The sequence below is a fragment of the Bradysia coprophila genome, unplaced genomic scaffold (genome assembly GCF_014529535.1).
Source record: "Bradysia coprophila strain Holo2 unplaced genomic scaffold, BU_Bcop_v1 contig_87, whole genome shotgun sequence".
NCBI classification, from domain to species: domain Eukaryota; kingdom Metazoa; phylum Arthropoda; class Insecta; order Diptera; family Sciaridae; genus Bradysia; species Bradysia coprophila.
Window position 1 is genome coordinate 1,397,156 of NW_023504014.1, and position 23,896 is coordinate 1,421,051.

At 34.7% G+C, this 23,896-nt stretch overlaps 1 protein-coding gene and 1 long non-coding RNA gene across 2 annotated transcripts in view; one reads left to right on the plus strand and one right to left on the minus strand.

The window, feature by feature from the left end:
- The first annotated feature begins 5,757 nt into the window (after positions 1-5,757).
- The window catches only part of LOC119084638 (neurotrimin-like), a 187,926-nt gene continuing 169,787 nt past the window's right edge, over positions 5,758-23,896 (plus strand). Inside the window, exons 1-2 of the mRNA XM_037194706.1 lie at positions 5,758-6,049; positions 14,926-16,076. The gene's annotated coding sequence lies outside the window, so the exon portion shown is untranslated. The remainder of the gene's footprint in view (positions 6,050-14,925; positions 16,077-23,896) is intronic.
- On the minus strand, positions 8,554-22,852 carry LOC119084639. Its single transcript, XR_005089104.1, has 3 exons — positions 22,821-22,852; positions 11,483-11,486; positions 8,554-8,564 (listed from the first exon to the last, which is right to left on the minus strand). It is a non-coding gene; the product is annotated as an uncharacterized LOC119084639 (long non-coding RNA).

Below are 23,896 nucleotides of genomic sequence, written 5' to 3' on the forward strand. Positions count from 1 at the left end.
AATGCTCATCGACCATTTTTTAAAGCTTTACGAGAGCTCAGCGGACATTCTATCAACGATGGGAGAGCATTTATTAAAAATTTAGCCTCTCGTAAGACTGTGCTGAGCGTAAATAAATGTTCGTTCCTCTTTAGTAAGCTAAGAAGACTTCGCGAAGTCTAATTATGCCACCTCTTTGAACAAAAATATCGGCTGAGTTCTAACAATTTTCCGCTGAGCTCTAATAATTCTCCGCTGAGCTTTAACAAACCTCCGCTGAGCTCTAATAATTCTCCGCTAGGCTTCAGGAAGTGTCCGTTAGGCCTAAGCAAGTTGCAGGAAGGCCTAATGGAGCGAATCGGACACTCAGCGGAGATCTGCCAAAGCTAAGTGGAGTCTTATTAAATCATAGCAACAATTATTAGGTATCCGCTGATGCTTATTGAGTGTTCGCTTAGCTTCATTGCCTTACTACAACGTGCTAAGGTCTGACGGACTCTTACTGAAGCCTAGCGGAGAATTATTAGAACTCATTAGAGGTTTGTTAAAGCTCAGCGGAGAATTATTCGACCTCAGCCGATATTTTTGTTCAAAGAGGTGGCATAATTAGACTTACCGAAGTCTTGTTAGCTTACTAAAGAAGTGGGAGAGGTTACAATTTTAATAAATGTCTACCATCGTTGAAGGGTCGGACACTTTTTTGAATGAAAATATTTTACCGCCGAAGTGAACACAGCAAACGTTCATTCTAGTCCTTATAGTAGCGGAGTGTCACAGTTGTGTCGAAATATGTTCTGTGTTTTTATCGCGACAAAACAAAAAAAAAACTTTTTGTTTTTGCATCGAGTAAAAAGAGTTTAGTGTTCAAATATGTCTTGGGGACATAAATAGACTATGCCCGAATACAATGGAAAGCATAAGAGGTGAGTTTCTTTGAATTTTTTCGGTGAATTTTTGTGATAAAATTTTCCATACATTTTCGGGAAACTGTCCTGTCATTTCCCAATGACGGGCCTTAAAAAAAATGTCAATGTTACTGTAAATACGCGCAAAAATTCGATCAAATATGGAGGAAGTTCGCCTTTATTTGCGAAAAGGGAAATACAAAAGTTGAACAAAATAATTATGTCATCTACAATAGCGCGACAAACACTTTACATCAACATTATTCACACCCAATTCATACTAAAACCTACAGAGAACCTTTTACTTTAAAAGCATGCATAATATGCGCCGTATACATAAGTTTATTGTGCGAAAAGCAAAAAAAAAATAAGAAACACTTATAGTACTACCACCACCAACAACAACTTTGAATATTGTTACAATTGTTATAAATGTAACAAGTTTCTTCTTTGAATTTACAATTTTTCTCGACGTGCATTTCGCTACAATTTTTTTTTGTCGTATGTGTCGCATAAAAATACACTTCGTCTTCATACTTGACGGGCTTAGTTTTGAATTCAAGTAACAAGTCCTTGAGACTTTAAACTGATTAAGGTTTTATTTTCCCGGACGAATACGTATGTAATTTTGTTGCAGAGTTGTTACCAGCATCCGTTTTCCACTTGTATGCTCTGTAACGAAACTTTGCCGTTTTTACTTTCACCGTCTCCAAAACGAAACTAGAGTCGGGCTTAGCTCGACTGATCAATTTAAATTGGCAAAATTGAAGTCACTTTTCCCTCTTTTTTTTCCATTTCATGTGCTTTAAAAGTTTGAATATCTTATATTAAAGACGAAGAGTTCTATATATATATAGGTAACACCTCTATTCTGTGCTATGGCCCAGTTCAATCCAAACCCAGATTTTTTGCAGACAAAAATTAATTGTCAAACAAACTAAAGTCGGTGCGCTCCATAATGGTTAGCATAAACAAAACATTAAAATTACGAATGCATAGACCTTTAAGGCACCCAACGTTATTAATAAATAGTACATCTACAGACACAGACAACACCGTCTCAATAATTATATAACGTAAATGGCTTACCAGGACTGTACTAACTTCATTTTAATTCGTCAAATTGGATCATGCCCGCACGTTAGTTAGCGGGCGTGACGCAAGTCCACTACCAAAAATGTTTTTTAAAAAAAATTTTGGGGACGGCGGAGCATATTTACAGCAACTTTTTGACTTCTCCCCCTTAACTCCAACGACCCCCTAACTAGGATATCTGGAATCTAGGAATCCATACGAGTTCAACGAGCTATCACACGTTACTGCAGCTTCAAAATTGGCCGAACTTCGAAATATTGATGTTTGTATGAAAATAAGCAAAATTTCGTTTTTTCAGATAACTGAAATCGCCTACGTTAGTTAGTTAGTTAGTTAGTTCCAGGATTCCGGGATCCAGGAACTCCTAAACGTTTCTATAGATTTTCCTGAAATTTTGGTTATAGGCTAATAATGGCCCAAAAATAAGAATGGAATTTTCAAAAGTTGGAAAAAGCTCATATCTTAGGAGCTGGAGCTCCTCAAAGTCTCCATATACAAATGTCATATAAAAACCAATTTGTATGTGTGTGTGTGTGTTTTGTATATTTTAGTGCATGATATGGATGGTAATGTGGTGAAAGGTGTGTGTTGTTTTTGGATGTGTTTCTTGTTGGAAATTGTGTGGATTATTAAATATTAACTTACACCAGGTCGGTTCCCAAATTTTGGGATGACAGATGATTCCTCTTGCACTTCCTACCTTCCATCGGATTTTTTGATGGATTTGGGTTATTTTCGACATAAGTGAGGTGTTCCAAGGTTGGTTCCTAAATTTTGGGATGACAGATGATTCCTCTGGCACTTCCTAACTTCCATCGGATTTTTTGATGGTTTTGTGTTATTTTCGACATAAGTGAGGTGTTCCAAGGTTGGTTCCTAAATTTTGTGATGACAGATGATTCCTCTGGCCCTTCCTAACTTCCATCGGTTTTTTGGATGGATTCGGGTTATTTTCGACATAAGTGAGGTGTTCCAAGGTTGGTTCCTAAATTTTGGGATGACAGATGATTCCTCTAGCACTTCCTAACTTCCATGGGATTTCTCGATGGATTGGGTTATTTTCCATATAAGAGAGGTGTTCCAAGGTTGGTTCCTAAATTTTGGGATGACAGATGATTCCTCTGGCACTTCCTAACTTCCATCGGATTTTTTGATGGATTAGGGTTATTTTCGATATAAGAGAGGTGTTCCAAGGTTGGTTCCTAAATTTTGGGATGACAGATGATTCCTCTAGCACTTCCTAACTTCCATCGGATTTTTTGATGGATTCGGGTTATTTTCGACATAAGTGAGGTGTTCCAAGGTTGGTTCCTAAATTTTGGGATGACAGATGATTCCTCTGGCACTTCCTAACTTCCATCGGATTTTTTGATGGTTTTGGGTTATTTTCGACATAAGTGAGGTGTTCCAAGGTTGGTTCCTAAATTTTGGGATGACAGATGATTCCTCTAGCACTTCCTAACTTCCATCGGATTTTTTGATGGTTTTGGGTTATTTTCGACATAAGTGAGGTGTTCCAAGGTTGGTTCCTAAATTTTGGGATGACATATGATTCCTCTGGCCCTTCCTAACTTCCATCGGATTTTTTGATGGATTTGAGCTGTAGTCGACGTGAGATGCTTACAAAACTAGTGACCCTTACCCCTAAACTTCCAAAAGAAGTTATATCCCCCAAAAAACCCAGAAGGGTAAATGTGACGCAAGTCCTTTATCTTATTTTGTAAGTAACTGATATCGCTGAGGGTGACGCATTCTGCGCCTGTACGCAAACGTTTTATCAACATAAAAGTGACCCAAAAAGTTTCAGAAAGAAAATTTTACCAAAAAAAATTGCGTCACAAGTGGCAGATGTTGAGGAAACCATGGCTATGAAAATAATTAAAATAGGACAAAATCCGTCGTGAAATAATGGAATTTAAACGGAAGAAGGCCGAATCATCTGCCACTTTGTGACGCAATTTTTTTTTTGGTAAAATTTTCTTTCTGAAACTTTTTGGGTCACTTTTATGTTGATAAAACGTTTGCGTACAGGCGCAGAATGCGTCACCCTCAGCGATATCAGTTATTTTGTAAGTAAGATAAAGGACTTGCGTCACATTTACCCTTCTGGGTTTTTTGGGGGATTTGTTTAAACCGTTACGTTGGATTGATTAAATTGATTTATTTACAATTTATTTAGCAAGAATTTGTTTTCGGGATTGAAGAGATGTTTCGCTTCTCCTACCTATATATATGTACCGAAAGTTTGCGACAGCTGTATACGACACATCTGTATACGACAGCTATATTATGCATAACATTTAGGTTTCGGTTCAAAGTACAAATCGCATTGAATAATTGTCTCGCCTCGTAAAGTGTGTCTACAAAATTAGCTACAAAACAAAAGAAACTTCTTGTGTAGACGAACAAATGTATTCATTAATTCGATTAAACTTAATTCGATAAACTAAGCCATAAAACAGATATATATACCGAATCAGACAAATTGAACTACATTTGAAAAACTATTAAACGGTCAGTAAACTTCGTAAACAGTGTTCTCTCCCGACCAGACACCATAAAATGAAATTCCGCACTAATCCCACATCTCGTTCCCATTTTTTATCAGTCCATCTATCATGACATTCCACTAATATCACAATTTAAACGAGCAGCTCAATTATTCAATGTAGCACACATACCCGAACCAACCAAAAAAAAAAAAATTAATTGCCACCGTACAACCCGATACTCAAAATTTTCCAATCGGTGATTCCCAGCTAACCATGTATAACTAGTAAATCTTCATCGTCGAAGAAAATGTGTCGTCACGTAAAATGTTGCAATGTAATATTTCTGGGTGAAATGTGGAGAGGCAAAAGACAAAAAAAACGGTATAAATATTACAGCAAAAGAAACGGTTTTAAAACCATGCTATACTTCGTCCACTCCTCCTCCCCTTCTGGCAGTATAACATATAGAGAAGTTCATGTGAAGTAATATACGCTCAGATTTAGATTGATAGGGCACACTTACTTATAGCGCCTCGGTTTGTATAATAAAATAAATGAAAATATACAATTCTTGTTGTTGTTCTCGAACAAACTCATATTTATAAATTTTTAACCAACCTTATGGGCTGATATACTTGTTCATTGTGCTCCGCGCGATGTATTAGACGGATATCTGTATATACATATATAAACGTGTGCCAACAAAAATATATATTCTACATGATGCTGTTCATACAATGTGCACACACAGTGTTCACATATATATACAGTTTAGTACCTTTATATTTTGGAAGCGAACGTCTAGCACAATGAGACGAACGCGATGAGGAAAAAAAGAAGAAGAAGAAGAATTCACCCAAGATATATGTACTTCGTTCATCTATTTTATATTTATACAAAATAAACGAAAAATATTATGGAAGACTACTATACACGGTTGGTATGTGATGTTCTGTATTAATATTTATGAAGATGAAAATCATGTCATTTATGCTTTAGCTATTTTCCGCGATATCTGCGCAAAATCCTTGGAACCCACTACGAATATATGTAGGCTTTAACAGCAATATACGATAACATGGAGCCAGATAAGAAGAGAGAGAGACTGAATTGGGGTAGTGGAAGAGAGAACCCATTTTATGTAGAGACCGTTAGCCCGAAAGGAGAATATGAGAGAGCGTTTCGTTTTATTCTGTTTTTCCTTTGCCACCGACAATACACCGAAAGAAAACGGGAAAAATTTAACGAAAGATAGTTGATGGGTTGTATAGCGAAAATGCGGTTCTCAACTTAACGTAAATCGTCCCGATATATTAGTTGATGTAAGTCCTGTACGGAGGAAACATTGTGCGATTCGGAAAACGTCACGGGATATTTACGAGGCGGTAGATTAATCATTATACAAAAATATTACAACGGAAAGGAGTTTTTGGCAATCATAGTTTGGTGGGACTTTCCTATTGAGAAGTGAAAGAAAAATATTTTTGGTGAAAAAAAAAAAAAACTTTTTGTTTTTAAATAAATGTGCAATCGGTAGGACAATTCATGAATGTGCAGTTTGTGGATATTTTCCGGAAAGTGAGAAAAAATTCTTTCAACATTTTTAATCCTTTTTTTGGTTGATGAAAAATACGCACCAAGAGATATGGATATTTGTAATTTTATTTTGAAGAGTATATGTTCTCGGTTTTATGCAAATTTCCATCAATGCCAATTCGAATAACTGAATTTTCAACCGGTAAAAAGTCCCGTAAAAGTTCCAACGAACAAAAAAAATAAAAAAAATTCGGACCAACCGCATCACCAACTTTTTCTTATTATTTTAGATTCAAAGTCCGTAATCCAATTATTTCATCTATAAAAAAAGGCAACTCTGGGGGAAATGTTGACTTTTTTGTTGACATCCGAACAGTGCGATGATAATATTTGAAATATAATGCGTCAATAACTCAGTGGAAAAGATTGATGAGGGATAAACATAAAAAAAAACTTCTTCTCTTGTGATGTATTAAGTGTTATCCAGTGAAAGCCTCCGATAGCTTTTTATTACACATGAAATGAAACGATTCTTCTTCTTCGTTTTTTTTTAAATATTTTTGCAAAAGGGAGAAACGTCGAGAGATATTTGATTAAAAATCTTCGCTGGCAAATTCTCTGTTTGCATAAATTTCGATGGAATTATAATTAGATTATAACTTTTCTGCCCAAAGAATGTGATTTTAAAGTGGTTAATGTAATTTGTATGCTTTCGATGCTATGTAGGTACACACCTAATTAGAAAGTTTAACTTTCGAAAGATCGTTAAATTGGAATCAAACTTTCATGCATCTTTGTGTGTATCTAGCCTGGATTTATTCGTGCATGTAGGTTACTGGATATATGCTCCGAATATATTTATGGTAAATGGAATTCAATGGTCATATTCTACAGTTCGACTGTAAGTTTTACCGACTAAACAAAAGAAAACGGTTGAATGAATGGAAAAGCATACATTGGTAGCTTATAGAAAACAAAATGTGAATACAAAATCGTTCATGTAGGTGAAAGGTCGTTCCGTTTTGAATGTAACATTTCATTGACTTTTAACTCTGCAATGTGCATATACGATTCAATTATCTGCTATCAAAAGTTTGTGTTGCACAACTCAACTTTGGTATGTTTTTCTTACTAATGTGGGATGTTAAATCGCGTCCTGTTTCTATTGGCTTTCCATTGGATTCCCATGCTCGAACATTTTTCATTTTTGATTAACAAAATGGAGCAACTTTCACATTTCATTTTAAGATGTTTTAAAATTCATTACGGCACTAGTGACGAAAGGAAATGAGTTGCAATTCTGAAATGGTACACAGAAGTGCTTCATTGTTAATGTTAATGGTTCCTTGTAGGATTTCTCTAAAAATTATTGCCAAAAAAGTGATGACAAGTGATGGGATCTTGCAAAAATTTGTCTGCACAGATTGCTAAGAATACGAGATCCTTTTTACAAATTTTAGGTGCCGCCACACGAAAATCATAGATGTTAACATCGTACTTTTGAATTTAATTATTTCAACAACAACAAAAATCAGAATCTGAAATCAAGACATTTCTCTACTGTACAAACTTTCCCGACGCTTTTTTACCTTCAAATCAGATTTTCGTTACTCTTCGGTATTATTCATTCATTATACTCAGAATGTTCGCAAAAAAAATGTCACTTGGTTATACCGAAAAAGTTTCGACTTTTTAGCACTGAAAACTTTATTCAGGTTTTGTTGCGGTTTGCCAAGGAAATTTCGTAAACAAACGTTGCTTTTCTCAACTTTACAAGTTCTTGGAATGAATACATCGATGTGTGTATATGCCGTGCTAGTAAAGAAATTTCACAATTTTCATTGATTGTATACTACGCTTCACTTGTCAATAATGAATAATTGATGTGCTCATAATAACTTTTTACCGAAAAATTAAAGTCAAAGCCCACCACACACACACACACACACAAAGTGGAAATATTTTTCAGGAAATTATTGGTCGTCAAATTTGGAGACTTTATAATTCGGTCTTCTTGTCAAAAGCAGACTGTCTTTATTTAAAAATTCATGGTACTGCCGTTCGTGTTGACAACACTGTTCGTTCGGGAAATAATTATTTTTCATTTCTATTTCTCGCATTTGTGACTTTCGCACAGTACATTGAATGCTGTGAAAACTTTGAGAATGAAACTCACTGAACAACGAGAATGTCGACATAAATCAAATATAGCTGCAAACGAATCGTAATATTCCAGTAACGAAATTTGTTTCACACAAATGTTGCAGCATTTGTAGCATCAGCTCCACGAAAATATATTCCTCCGTGTTTATAAGAGCTTCATCAATGTAATGATTCCTGTTTCAGAAATGTATCTCAAGCATGTTCCTAAAGCATGTTTCGAAAGTTGAGGTTGGTTTGTCATACACAGGAGAAATGTTAAAAATGACGTTGGAAAGGTTCTTTCTACCGTCATTTGGAGTGCAAATTAAAGACGTCTCATTACTAGAACACTTTCGATTCATGGTTTCACTTTGATGAAACTCACTCAACAAAAGTATCTTAAACTACGTGTTCCCTCCCAGATTTATTTCGAAAGGAAAATCGATCGGAAGGCTTTTTCTCGGTTTTTGATCTTACAAAAATTGTCGTTATTCGGGTTCTCAAGCTGCTTTAAGCCAACAGAATTTTTCGATTGTCTCTTTAGAGTTTGAAAACCGATGTATTTATGTATCAAATGTGATTCAATGTTACAAACTGAACGAAGGGCGCGCTTACATTTCAGACATAAAAACAATTACACAAAAGCCCGACAAACAGTAAACGAACAAACAATTAAAACTGATAAAGCTTTCTATACTGATTTGTACTAAAGATTGAAACATAATATCATTGCTGCCATTATTCTCGACTTGAATTACTTGCAGCTGACAGCCAAATGAAAGAATTTTGTTGCAAAATTACAAAACTTGTTGCAAAGGAAGTTTTCGTATTTTCGTATTTTCGAATTCAAATTTTTCCCATTTCCGCGAAATTGCAACATTGACGATTTAACTAGCACACTTTCAAACAGCATTCACCACCATTACACACACATTCTGAGACCGAATATCGCAATTTGTGCACGATGCATAATTTTAAAGCGAATTAAAATTGTCGTTTAAAAACCCATTATGGAGCCATATCGCTCCAATAGAAATGATAATTCATTTATATCCTAATTGTGCAAAACAAATTGTTCACATTTGAGTTTATCGCATAATTCGTATCAACGATAACTTGTTCCACTTTAACTTCCATAGTCTGTGCATTGCATGTCAAACATAGGTTGTTCATCGAAATTTCATAATTAGAGTTCCATACGACACGGTGGTAAAATTAAATTGACAAAAACGTTTTATGTGCACGAAAAAAAGGGAATTTCAGTCAAATTTTTAATTACTAAAATTGGGAAATTTTGCGCAGAGCTAATTATGGCGTTATAACAAAGTCTTGTTTAATTTAAAATCCTTTATTAACAGAGTAATAACATGAGATATAACCGTCTAAACGCCGAAAGTCGTAAAGAAAACTTTTGTAGATTTTCCGTTTATGGAAATGCCAACTTTGAACGTCTCCTTCAAATATAAAGAATCCGCTAAACATTACTTCCTACCATCTCAGGAATTTATGCATTTCTTTCCAGAATAAAAAGTCATAAACGAACGAAATATTTTGGTTTTTTTTATGTAAACGAATTCGAAAGTCGAAATTATTTCAAGTTCTTTTATTATCTTATACTTCATTCACTCGTTACATTATTATTCGAAATTAATTAGAATTCTGGGGAAAATTAATGGATAAACATGGCGGAGCGACAGTTAGGATTTTCAGAGCAGATAAATTCGGAGTTTAATGGTTTCATATTTTCAAAAAAAAAAAAGATTTTGGTTCGGAGAAATCATCAGGAAACGAATATTTTTCCACCTAAATGTAGGCTACAAATTTGTAAAGGGTCCATTTCTCTTACCAGAAGGCAACATTTCTATCATCCGTCTATTGGCCGAGTAAGGTAACTCAAACATTTGAGGTAACGTTTCGTCGACGCGCGGTGTATAAAAAGTCACGTATAATAGCGTTTTTGAGTTAAAAAAAAACATTTTGTGCCACCGAGAATTGAAATACGACGGATTTCAATATCGATAACTAGATTGAAATGTCCAAAATTACAACACCCGTTTTCATGGCTTATTACAACACTCAAACCAGTGTTGAAATGAAATTCGTATGAGTTATTACAGCATTCGTTTTAAAAAAATGCAAAGCAACGTGATCGATCAAATTCGAAGAGTGATTGTTTACAATGAAAATTCTGAATTTTTGTGCATTTGTCTATTTCAATTCTCGGTTGGCACAAAGCATGATGTGTTACACGTATTGTAATGAGATTTTTTCAGCACACGACCCAATTTTCCTTACTCGCTCCGCTCGTAAGGAAAACTTGGGTCTAGTGCTGAAAAAATCAACATTACAATACTTGTAACACAACATACTATTTTGTTTTTCCCATTATGATGAGCCTGGTCCCAAAAATTATTTTCATAAATGGTATTGCTAAAATAAAATAATTGCAACCGAATATTCATTAAGGTAAACGTTGTGTTACCAATAAGCCATACACATATAATGAAATGGTTAAAAGTATTGAGTTTGATCGATTGTGCATGGTGCAGAATAATTCTTTGGAATAATAATTTTTGGTGATTGAGTAATTACTGTAAAAATTTCTCACTCCATTAGATCGGTTTTTGTATAATTAACTCAGTTACTTTCGCTTCATTATTTATTCATTCATTAGCAACTCGTTTATTGTAAATTGATTTTTGATGCATTTCCTTTTACGATTTTTTTCCTTCTCTTTTTAAAAGCTGTAATTAAGTGTCAATTGTAATTACTGAGACATATTAAAATCGTGCCTGTGGTGGCGTAGTAATACATAATGGCAGTTTGTGTCGCATTAAACTTTTACATTATTCATGCTTTCTTACGTAAAATATCCCGGAATGGCAGAGTCTTTTTAATTAAACCTCTTTGAGCTTTTTTGTTTCGTTTCGTTTGTTCAGCGCTTTTTTTTTTACCGTCAAGCAATGTACAAACAATGCAAGTGAAATCAAATAATGCACAAGAGTTTCGGTATAAACAAAAAGATTTCCAAGAGGAATTATGTGACAACCTGAAATGCTGATGCGACAACGAGCTGCTGAGGATGAAAAGCGTTTCTTGTTTAAGTAAAAGATGGAAAAATAGCTGCTTTCAATGTGAACAATTCGTAATATTGGACGGAGACGATGGTGTATCGCATGAAAATTGTTTGCTTTTTGCATAAAACAAAACTTAAGATCAATTCAAATCTCTCGCATCTATCCAAGAACGTAATATTCCCATTGAACATAGCAGTCAAATATGAAGTACACAATACACTTAACTGTGTCGATAATGAAACTAACCTGTCAACACTCCACTTATTTCATCTTTTAGCTTAAAATCGTTTCTCAACTCAACAGTGCACAGCACATACACACCACATATAAGATATATATATATATATATATATATATATATAATTAGATGCAATGTCGTTGTCGGAACTAAATCCTCATCAAAGTGTTTAAAGTGGATTTGCGTCGACTTATGTGTGTTCTTGTAGTTTTTATTATTGAAGGAGTATGTTTCAGAAGAATCTCTTCAAATCCGTTAATAGGGCGATTGCGATTTTCACTTACAATTAAGTTGACGTAGAACTCGAAAATTGTGAGTAAATTCTACATATTATACCGTAGGTATATGGGGTGGGGAATCAACTTGTAACTTCCCAGTTCTACGTCAATCCATAACTATAAGTGACAATCGCAATCGCCCTATAAAAAAGAAGTTTTTCCTCTAATGGCTCATGAATCAGAATAAAATGTTTGACGAATTAAATGTTATATGCATGATGCAGATGCACCTTTCTTTCATCTTACTTATGAAAGGGAATGAGTGCATTAACAGATGCCGTTTCTTTGGCATTGAGGCGAGTAAAGCTCAAGGAAGCATGTATAAAAATAGACATGAATTACTAAAACGACTGACTACATTTGATCAATCTTTCACTCTATTCAGAAGAGCGGTTTCTGTATTGAGTATAAACTTAAGCTTTACAACAAGCATCGTTTGATATAAACATTTTCGTCTTCCTAAATGGTACAGCTAACCTTTTACGGATGGCTTTGTCAACTGTTAAATAAGTAATGAGCTTCAGCTTTATCAACAAACTTTAACAGAGGAACTTAACGAACTCGTTTTCTTTATTAATAAATTCTGCACAGGTGCTTCAAAGACTAACACATTCAAAGGCGGATGGAATTTGACGGTTAAAACAACATCGAATCAAAAGAAAGTATTTAACGTAATTTTATGCAGTTCTGTCATAAGAGGTTCACTTGCGAACATGCGTCGTTTCAATGGTATATTGTTACTAGTGACGTTTTGTTGAAGATTGAACTTAGCATTCTCATAAATTCTAATTGAGTTAAATCAATCAAGTTGGCACTTGAGGAAAGACAGTTTTTATGTTTATTCTGTTAGAATCAGCGATTGAATAAACATCACTTTTTGTATCACTGGATCACAGATCGGGGATAGGGCAGTGAAAAGTAGAAGATGAAGATGGAAATAAAATCGAGAATGAAAGTATGCTGACATGGACTGAAAACGGAGTAGGATTTGGAAATAAGATTTGGAAAGGAAAGAACGTTGACGACAGGACTAAAAATGGACGAAAGAATGGATTGCGAGCAATGAAAGAACAAGAAACAAGTGTTATTTACGGCATCGACATTGGCAAAGTTTACCGGACAAAAGAAAAGAAAAGAAAAGAAAAGAAAAGAAAGGAAAAGAAAGGAAAAGAAAAAAAAGAAAGGAAAAGAAAGGAAAAGAAAAGAGAAGAAAGTGGAACAGAGTTTGAGTAACAGAACTTGAGCGGAGAGCAACAAAGTTTGAGCAAAAGAAAAAGGATACAAAAGAAGAAGAAAACAAAAAGAGAAGAAGAAGACAAAAGAAGAAGAAGAAGAAGATGGAGGAAAGGATGATAAACAGAACAAAAGAAGAAAACAGAAGGCGGAAGACGAAGACGGAAGGCAATAAGACGAAGGTGGAAGATTCATTGGGACAATGGTTGAGAAATCGGTCGCCGCAGAGTCGGTCGTTGGTGGCAAAGTTGCATGTGAAGGCTTCGATAGTTCTTCGTACGGCGGAGTGTATGGTTATGATGGAGAAGCTGGTTACGGCAGTCCATATGGTTCTGGTTAAGGAGGAAGTTAACGGAGACGAAGACTTAAGATAAAATTTGATTTATTATGTTGTCGCTATGCAACGGAGGATGATATTTATTCAAGTGGTAGAATTTATGGGAATGAGAGTGTTGAAGATTGAACTTAGCATTCTCATAAATTCTAATTGAGTTAAATCAATCAAGTTGGCACTTGAGGAAAGACAGTTTTTATGTTTATTCTGTTAGAATCAGCGATTGATTAAACATCACTTTTTGTATCACTGCTTTTATTTCTCACCGCAAACTGGAACCTCTAACACGTTTCTCTAGAAATTTTACTATTCCTTCATTAGGGAACAGTCTTAACATGCTACGTGCGTCTAAAACCGTACCTTTCATGTTTCAAGCACTTCTTTCGACGCCCTCAGCATGTAAAATGCAATATATAACTCGGGATAAAAATGAAAAGTCTCGTTTTCGTTTGTTTTTATTGACCTCGGCTTCGCCTCGGATCAACAAAATTCACACGAAAACTCTACTTTTCATCGTTTTATCACTTGTTATGTAATAGTACATTATTATACCAGTGAAGTAATTTGATATCTCGTATCCAGATGAGTAAAAGTATCCGAGGGCTTCAGCCCGAGGTACTTTTACTCATCGTGAATCAAATTATTTCACGTGTAAAGTATGGCGTTTTACTTTACGAGCGAGGGAAAGGGTCTTCACTAGTGAAGGAAAGGCCACATTACCTCACGAGTAAAGTAAATAACTATTCCATCCTTCGTAAAGTAAAACGAAATTTCTCCAGATTAAAAGAGAGATTCTTTTAAAAATCGACTTGTAAACATCGAACCGAATTTTGTTTGGGATGGCTTATATAAACGTCTGAAGATGCGCCAGAATAACTCCTAAACATTTTTTTCATCAAGTCCTTTCCAGGCCCGCTATCCCCCATAAAAATGGATCCGATGAAGTCGATTTCGAAAAGAATCCCACAACATGACCATTGAAAGTTGTTAATGTTTATTCAACCACACTGTACACATTCCTTTCCAACTTGTCTCTCCAGATATATCGCCCAATCATTAACCCAGAATTGTCGTACACATTCCTTAATTGGAATGATTGAATATCTTGTGGTAAAACTGGCTGTTCTATCGTCAATCAATGATAACATAATTCGTCATTAACTTCCCAACAAAAAACGATAATTCGCCTAGTGTACGAAAACTATCATTTGTGTAAACAAAAGGAAGTGACTTTCGATGTAGGATTATGGGAAAACGTCCGGGCTTTGTACAGTATAACAACCGAAATCTTTTCAATAATAATGTATAACCCATACATACAACCAGCTAAGCCAACAACATCACAAAGGCAGTCGGCTACATGCCCATCATCAATTTACCAACGAATCAGTGACGAATACGATTGGGACACATAGCTATCACAACAAATAACATTCACCCGTCTCCGCATATAATCCGTGCAGGGAGATAGGAAAACCCGAAACTTACGTACATATCGAGAAATTTTCACACAAAAACGAGAACATATATAAATCTGTGCAAATTTAATCGAAAACAAGCAACCGAAAAAAGTCTCATTTCATTTTGATAAAAAAATTTCTTTTTTCTCTCAACAGATATCCGCCACACAGTTCTAGTCATTAAATTAAATGGATTAAGCTGAAAAGGAAATTTCGTTTTTCCGTAAATTTAAGCGTTAATTGTGCTATAAATCGAATATTGTAAACTTTCTGAAAGTGAAGCTTATTTCAATCAATTTCCAAATTTCCAAACAGATATATAGCCGAAGAACGGAAAAGAAAAAGAAGAAAAATTTCACCGAAAAATAGAAGACAGAATAGAAAAAGAAACTCTGTTGCCGTTGGAAAATAATTTTTTTTTTTGGAATAAGAGTGAGTTTGTGTGTGCATGAGCCTAAACCCTTTGTTAATTTCTTTTCAAACTTTGTATTCAACTGTGAAAAATCTATAGAACTTATACGACTGGGCTGATACACTTTCTCTGTCCGTTTAACCGATACCGATATCAAATTAATAGAAAGTTTAATCTATAAACGAACGTATAACAACACCGACAAAACGGTCGGTCGTGTCGTGGTATATATAACAGATTGTATCTCGGGGTAATATTATTTTTTTTAAAACGTAAATCCACTTTGTGCGACTGTTGTATATAATATACTTAGTCTAAATGTAACACAAAAACTTGATTAAAGTTAGAAAGAGGCATTTAAGTGAAAATAATTTTTTTGATTGCTTTTGACCGAATCGTAACGAGAGAGAAAAAAAAGCCCCAACCGACCAGTGTTGTGTGAATTTAATTTTGCCCGGCTCGTCAGTCATGTTGAAAATTTAATTAAATTTTCACTGCTCAGGTTCGCGCAAAAAAAATCGACAGAAGTTTACAATTTTGCTCACTTGGTGTGATTCTGAATCATCAGTGTGTGAAGCCCCGAAAATAATATTTTTTACAAACTTTACGACTCAGAATTAAAACTAAACTTTTTCGACAAACATAAATGTGAATAAACGAATTAAAATTAATTATAACGAGGAATTAACAAAGAAATTAATTTAAAAAAATATCAACGCAGCGATAAGTAATTCGAAAACAGCTTGCCGTAGACAATAAGGAAAAAAAAAAAAAATCGAAAATCCGAATTTGAATAAGTCATAAAAGGATGTGTTTGGAGTAAGACAGCATTGTTCATTTGGATTATTTTTCAACACCATCACAACAGATGGAATTATCAACTTCTTTGAAAAAGGTAAATTCGAAATTTTTCATTCATTTTCGTTTTTCTTTCTTATTCTTCCTAGAAATGTTTTTGCTCATTATGAATTCGAAAATATGCAAATTGTTGATATATGTAAATAAACAGATACACAGGGTGTGGGAAAATATTTTCATTCATGTGTGCAATATAATTCGGACCAGTTATCTTAAGTTGCCTTGATATGTCAAAATGTATATGAAAATATTCAATGACAAATTGAAGTTATAATTAACTGGTCTCCGGTGTTCTTGCTCTAGTCATAACAATCTTATATGCAATTAGACTATAGTATTAATCGGAAAGCGATCTCTGACCAGTTAATTTTGACTTACTTGTGGGTATAACGTCAAAATTTATTCCAAGGTGAAATGAAATGTCAAACAGTCATCCATAGAGCCATAACCTCAACACTGTTAACGAAGCAATTGTCAAAATAACAAAGAAAGATAAGTTGTGGTTATGGTACTATGGATGACATCGGTTCGTTTTCGCACTCGATGAACACTATGATTTCGTACTCTTTTCGTTGATGTAGTGATTTTATACCACTCTTGTCACGAGAAACAATTTATTTGACCGTTCATTCACCATCCTAACAATGCATTGCATATTACACCCCAAAATTTACATCTTAACTAAAAGTTCGATTTAATAGGATAGACACGCTCAGTTAATCCCTTCTGCGAGAATGACAAGTCAACTTACGTTAACGTCAATTTTCTTCTACTGTCTCAAGTTTTAAGCTCAAAAATATTGCAATTAACCAATAAAAAACGGCACATGGCCATGGCCAAACGACCCCAAAATCTGTTACTTCTTTCGTTTAAAATATTGCCAAATCTCTTACTTCATTAGTGTCAACTCTTTTTTGATTTATAAGGGAATACAAACCAGTCCCATTGATTAACCTTTATCCACTGTTGTCGATTGGCTTGCCATTTCGATTTTATTTAGAGCTATATAATAGCCAAGGTTTTTGTGGTCCGGATCACACTAAATGTGCAACACGATTAAAGTCCTGAGTCCTGCCAATTTATATGCAGTCTTGCCGCTTTTGTTTTGTTTGTAAACAGAGCGCGACTTCAATTTTATTCTTCATTCAGGGAATTTTTGACGTGTGACCCCGAGACCAGTTAAATTTAACTCGTCCTCGTTATCGCTAAACACTCTATTTCTATTCTAAAAAGTTGTGTAATTTTCATGATTGCCATGCCATGACAATTAAAACTGTTATTCAGGTAAAAATTTCTTTATTCAACCAATACTGATTTATGATTCGATTGAAATGAACAATAAAAAAATGTTTAATGCGATTAAATTCACAAGAGACATTTTTCGATTGGGTATTTGTCAAACCGTAGAGGTATATGGTGCGCTGTTAAAAAATTGAATCGGGTTGACAGTTAAACTTTATTGAACAAAACCGTTTACAATTTTTTAACGGCGCCATTAACTGGGTGAAATTTTATGTGGTGGTTATTTCTGAAATATAATACGCCAACAGCACAGCGCACGATAACTGCACATTACGAAAATATTGAACTAAAATTGTCGACATCAAAAATAATTTCATTTCATTTTACGCTTCTTTTTTTAAAGCGAAGAGTTAAGGCACAGATTTTTAGAATATATTTACGTTTAAGGTATTACACATTCTGTAACTACACAACAACGTGCACTGTATCGAATTGCACGTAGGCGAATTACGTAACATATGAGAAGCGTAATTTCATCTGATCATCTAATATATATAATTGACTACATCTATGCTTGCAAAGACATTTCTATTTAGACAGGTGCGAAATTTACAGAAAGTACTACGATACTAGTCACATAGTAAATTGTACTCACGAAGCTCTGCGTAAATGGCCGATATTATTCGATTGCAGTGTACCTATTTACGGAAGATGAGATGAATACGATATTACCGATCCATGCTTCCGTAGATACATACGTGTACTGCCGTGTTAACCAAAACCATCGCATGTCTTTTCGCATTAGCTTTTAAGAGCTTTCGAAGGCTACTGTGAGCTTTGAGCTTCTTTTAGATTACATTCAAAAAGTGAAACATTCCATTTGAATTCAAAAGAAGATCGAAGCTCCAAAAAAAAATCGAAAGCTTTTAAAAGCTAATGCGAAAAGACATGCGATGTTTTTGCTTAATGCGGCAGTATGTGGCTTTAGGTAATAAAGGACTGACTTCATCTTTACCAACAACTCTGGTTCATGGACAACTGCAGTGTTAACCAAAAACATCGCATGTCTTTTCACATTGGCTTTTAAGAGCTTTCGAAAGCTACTGTGAGCTTTGAGTTTCTTTTAGATTCCATTCAAAAAGTGAAACATTCCATTTGAATTCAAAAGAAGCTCGAAGCTCAAAAAAAATTTCGAAAGCTTTTAAAAGCTAATGCGAAAAGACATGCGATGTTTTTGCTTAATACGGCAGGTACCGGTGATTTTTTTTTTTTTATAATTCTGACATTGCTGCCAGGTTTGTATGCAAAACAAACATAACAACGAGAAAATCGCGGTTAAAATTTCCATACGCACCTGCCTGCAATGTCAGAATTATTTTTATAAAAACATCTTCGGAATCACGACTCTGTAACACAGTCACCCTACTATTCATTTTCCGTTATTTCTCAACACAAGAGCGAAGTGTTGCATAAGTGAATTATGCTAGTTTTGTGGGTAAATAAGTGAATTATGCTCGTAGGTAGCTCAATCGGTAGATCGATGGACTCACGCCCTATATGTTACAGGCTCGACTCCTGCGTCAGACATATAGTTCATCGGGTTTTTCCTTATCGTAAATGATTAGTGTCTGCTGTTAGTTAACACTAACCAGCTCTATCGACCGTAATAGGTCTCTAAAAAAATATTGAGAAAAAAAAGCTGAACACAGTCGTCAGTTCATAGTAATTCTGCAAAATCTTATAGAAATTTGAATCATTCTGTATAACTATAATCAATGTAGCCAGTAAATTGGAACATGAACCATTTTGCTTCATATAGTTATATGAAGAACTAAATTTCAAAGAATCGTTCAATTACACTTATTGACGTCTATACCATACATTTCTATTATTTTAGTCTATTATGACGAATTGCTCAGTCTTGCGTTCAAGCTTTTCGCTATCTAACAAAGTGCCAGAGCTTAATTATCATTCGTTGATGTTATTTACATTTCATGAAAACACAGGTAATGACCGTTCGTGATGACAACCATTATTCGTCTATCAGTGAAGTACAACAATAATATTTGTAGTTTGTACTACTGTCCCCGCTAAAGATAGCTAAATTGAGTCGACGAAAGTCAATAATTCGTTTGCAACAAAAATGAACGAGCTCTATCGACAGAATGTATATCTCTTCCTGCACCCCTTTCCTCATATTGAAAAAAGGTTACCGAATGAAGAAAAAATACTGTAATTCCTTTGATCACGTCTCACTTTAAAAAAAAAAGTTTTCGTCCAATGGTATGGTGTGTACATGTCTCGAATTTAAAATGTTGTTTCAACCTGGGCCATGTATGTCGATCTCGATGAAAAAGAAAAAAACTTTTGACACTGAAATCTTCTCCTTTTTCTACTTCCATTATTTCAGACGTACCTCAACTCTTTCGCTTGACTAGATTTTAATAAAATTGCCATCGTGTGTTTGTTTGTGTATATATGACCCGAACTGGTTAGCCTTTCGTGAAACCTATTTAGCAATTCCCATTTACCTTTTACCATCTGGGTTCATTAAAACGTAGTTCCATCACACAGTGAATGACTAAATAATACTGAGAATTGTTTGCAAAGTTATATACGTCTTTCAAAGCTCCAGAAATGTTAACATCTCAATATATACTACACAAATCAAAAATTGACTTACAAACAGACCTGTATTTCAGAATTAATAAACATCTTCCTGTTGTTTCAAATGGCAAAGATTTCCTTCAACATTTGAAAATGTGTTCCAGATTTTGACAAGGAAAACGGTTAATAATTTAACACCCTGTAAAAGTACATTTAAATAAGACACATACGCCCTGATTCAATGTGTATATTTTCCTATTCTTATAACGTCTAAGACAAACAAAATGAATGCGAAATACGAATATCAGGATGCCGGTCGAAATATGATTATTGTATTCTCGGGATTATTATGAATATTGTAAAAGGATATACTATACATATACATACACTGTGCCTTTTTGCGGATGGGAAGTAGCACAGTTGAGAAACCATAATATTTGAATATATACCAAAAAGAAAGTTCTGTTGTTCCCTTGATGACTGAAAGTCATGGGTCTTACGGATGATAATCACTCTCAAATGTCACACAATGTTCACTACTGTTCATTCCTTGATACCATGACAACTTGAGTAATCTTAAGCGGATTTCCATAAACTTTTCTTTAATCGACGAGGAATAAAATTCCTGAGGTTAAGTTCGAAGATAGGCTATGACGGACGGATGATCTTAGAGATGTTCCCAAATAAATTTTTGTCTCGTCGCTTGATAACACGATAACTTGAGCAATCCTAAACGGATTACCATAGAAAAAATTGTAATCAAAGAGGAATGAAATGATGATGAAATCGAAGATGGGCTACAACGGACGGGTGAGCTCTGTGATATTACCAAAAAAAAAATTTTGTCTCGTCGCTTGATACGATACGACGATACGATAAGTCGAGTAATTCTAAACGGATTTCAATTTTTTTTTTTAATCGACGAGGACTGAAATTCCTGAGGCTATGTTCGTTAATGGAAAGTATTGAACGAGTGTGTACGTTGTGGCCAGAGCGAAGCGAGGACCGTAATCCACACGAGTTTCATTTTTGTTCAATACATAGACAAGAAATCTTTTCAATACCTTTACAAGCAGACAATAAGACTTACGATCGTTTGAAAATGTAAGGCTTGGCTTGCCTTGTTTAAATATTCTAAAAATTTATTTTGAATAAAATAAAGGAATGCGCAGTTTATAAGACAATAAGTCAGTGTGCAGCTCGCATTTTCGTAACTTGGCAATTCTTATGGGATTTTATGCTCGTAACAGTTAAGCTACGAATATTTAGGATTACGATGGCATGAGAATCGATGCACAATTTTATTATTACTTCTGTAACAATCGCATAAATTTATTGAGAAAATCAGTCAGTCAAGAGACCTGACCCACCCATAAGGTGGGGCCTAGTAAATTGTGTACATTTACAAATAGAACTTGTAAAGTGGGATGTTTGGTTGCTTCATCGTTTTCTTCGTCAAAAGTCGAATTGGTTATATTTACAACAGCAGAACGTATAACTTATGAATTCATAATTTATTAACATATTTTGTTCAAATGAAATAGTTTCGTTGGAATAATATAAACTTGAATAAATTTAATGTCGAATAATTTGAGGGATTTTTCTATTATGGATAATGGAATTGTGTGCGTATTTTCATAAAAATAAACAAAATACATTAAGTGTATCATAATATTGAACGGCAGAGGGATGTGTAGGGTATCCGAATATAATTCAAAATAATATTTTGTGGATTGTGTATATAATTTGTTGGATCGGGGTCGGATTGTTTTTATTAACTCGGGCTTAGGTATCTATTAAGCTCGATGAAGTGGAAGTCTATTATTTTGTGTGTGTATATCATTATGTAACATGGATGCGATATTTTTGTTGAAAATTTTGATGATACATCTGATTCCACTCGAATCTCGAAACGATTATAACCATTTCCTTTGTCTCGGTCTGATTTTTTTTTTGATTCGTTTAAAATCTACCAACATTTTTGCAGCTAATCCGGATCTCCCATTCAATTTTCTGCAGCCCAAATACGGGCAAAATACAAACAATATCTCTTTTCAAAAGTGCAGAGCCTGGCCATAATCGAATAAGCTTTTGTATATATGCTGTAGTTGCACTGTATAATATTGACCAGGTTAAATAATCTGTGCAACTTTGACGAAATCCATTATTTCTATGCACAAAGTGAGAGCTAATGATGAACAAAGGATGTATATATAGAGAAGCGGTACGCCTATTTTTGGCTGTATAGAAGAAAATTTTAATTTTACCATCGACTCAATCCGATGAACGCAAATTACAGATAAGACTTAACGATTTTGACGATAGCAGCGCTATGATGGTGAATATGAAATCATTGAGGTTTGGGTAGAGTAGATTGAGTTGTTCATACAAAATGTAAGTATGTTTACGCATACTACAGAAATCATTGTTGGAAAAGCTAATTGAATCAGATAGCTATATTTGCGGTATTAGTGGACCTGCTTAGGCTGAAAAAAGGGCTTAATCGTGCATCTTAGAAAATCGTTATAACGATGATTGTAGGTTGTTCCGTATCGATTCCTGATTCTAAATTGATGTGGGGCCAAGACGGCAGCTCATGGTTCTCTGGTGAGCGGCCGTTATGTCCCTTTTTTCTATGACTTTTCATTCGTAAGCGAGAAAAGATATCAATCCACTTCCAAAGGATAATTTATAGAGAAAAGTCAAAAAAAAATTTTGGTGAAATTTATTTTTTGACATTTGAATCCAAAATGGCGGAAAAAATGGGTCAAAGTCGAAAAATATTTTTTTCTCAAAGGAAAATCTCTGAAACCGATAGAAAGACTGTAAATTCGCAAAAATTTTCTTCTAAAGGTTTAAACGTTTTCGTTTTTTATTTATTGAAATCGGGCAGCTCGTTCCGGAGATATGTCCGTAACAGTGAAGTCACCACATGTTCTTCACGTAAAAATACATCGAAATTATTATTTCTTTAGAGTAAATAATCACACGTATTTCCATGACAATCGACCTAAAGTTGTAATTTTTGTAAATTTTAGTAACTCAAGGCGTAACCGAGTTTCATATTTTCACGGAAACATGCTCCCTGTTCTAGAATTTAAAGATTTTGAAGGATCTCTGGGTTTTTTTTGGATTCTCTTCAGGATTCATTGAACTGTTGAGGTGGTAGTGGGTCAGTTCCTAAAATTATGCACATGCACAATATGTTCCCAGCTCTAGAACGTAAGTATTATGAAGGATATCTCAGGTTTTATTGGGTTCCCTTCTGGACTTTTGGGATTGTTGAGATTATATTATGTTAGTTCCTAAAATTCCACCACCTTACATGGCATACCATGCTATCAGTTCTAGAATTTGAGTAATTTGAAGGATTTGTCAAGTTTTTCTGGGTTTCCTTCTGGTGTTAATGAGATGGTAGTATTTTGGTTCTCGAAATTCCTCCATCCAACATGGTCTACCATCTTCCCAGTTCTAGAGTTTTGAGGTTTCTTAGGATATCGTTTGAATTTACGGGATTGTTAAGATGACTCTCAATAATCCTGAATATCGAGATGATGTACCATAATGGTTAAATTTTAGGATCTGACCAGTTCTTTAAAGTCTCTATAAACCTTTAGAAGAAAATTTTTGCGAATTTACAGTCTTTCTATCGGTTTCAGAGATTTTCTTTTGAGAAAAAAAATATTTTTCGATTTTGACCAATTTTTTCCGCCATTTTGGATTCAAATGTCAAAAAATAAATTTCACCAAAAATTTTTTTAGACTTTTCTCTACAACTTATCCTTTGGGAGTGGATTGATATCTCTTCTCGCTTACGAATGAAAAATCATAGAAAAAAAGGGACCTAACGGCCGCTCACCAGAGAACCATTGAGCTGCCGTCTTGACCCCACATCAATTTAGAATCAGGAATCGATACGGAACAACCTACAATCATCCTAATAACGATTTTCAAAGATGCACAATTTTTTGCCTAAGCAGGTCCACTATATAGTCATGCAGGCCCGTC